Source organism: Penaeus monodon, chromosome 20 (assembly GCF_015228065.2).
Source record: "Penaeus monodon isolate SGIC_2016 chromosome 20, NSTDA_Pmon_1, whole genome shotgun sequence".
Taxonomy (NCBI): Eukaryota; Metazoa; Arthropoda; class Malacostraca; order Decapoda; family Penaeidae; genus Penaeus; species Penaeus monodon.
The window spans coordinates 19,398,864-19,399,170 of NC_051405.1; the positions used below are offsets into that span (position 1 = coordinate 19,398,864).

Here is a 307-nt window from a genome sequence, read left to right on the forward strand (position 1 = left end):
CTTCTATTATTACCTTTTGTTTTTCAATTTTTGAATAAAGTATACAGATGTATTCTGAAGTGACACTTAGTTTCAATGCAAATATTTCTTACTTCAGCTTGTGATGAGGATTTGTTTGAGGATAGTCCTGACCAGTGGGTGTCCCAGGAATTAGAAGAGCCGATTCAGAGACTCGCGGGAGAGCTGCTGTTTGCCCTTTGTCAGAGTGCTGTCAAGACACTTTGAAGCTAGAATGACACAGGTGTTTGGGGCAGTATGTCCAGGTGAGAACAGTTAGGATTATAATTTCCTTTCCCTCTCCAAAGAT

General features: G+C 40.4%; 1 pseudogene; it reads left to right on the forward strand.

Moving 5' to 3' along the window:
• The window catches only part of LOC119585684, a 2,841-nt pseudogene that overhangs the window by 222 nt on the left and 2,312 nt on the right, over positions 1–307 (forward strand).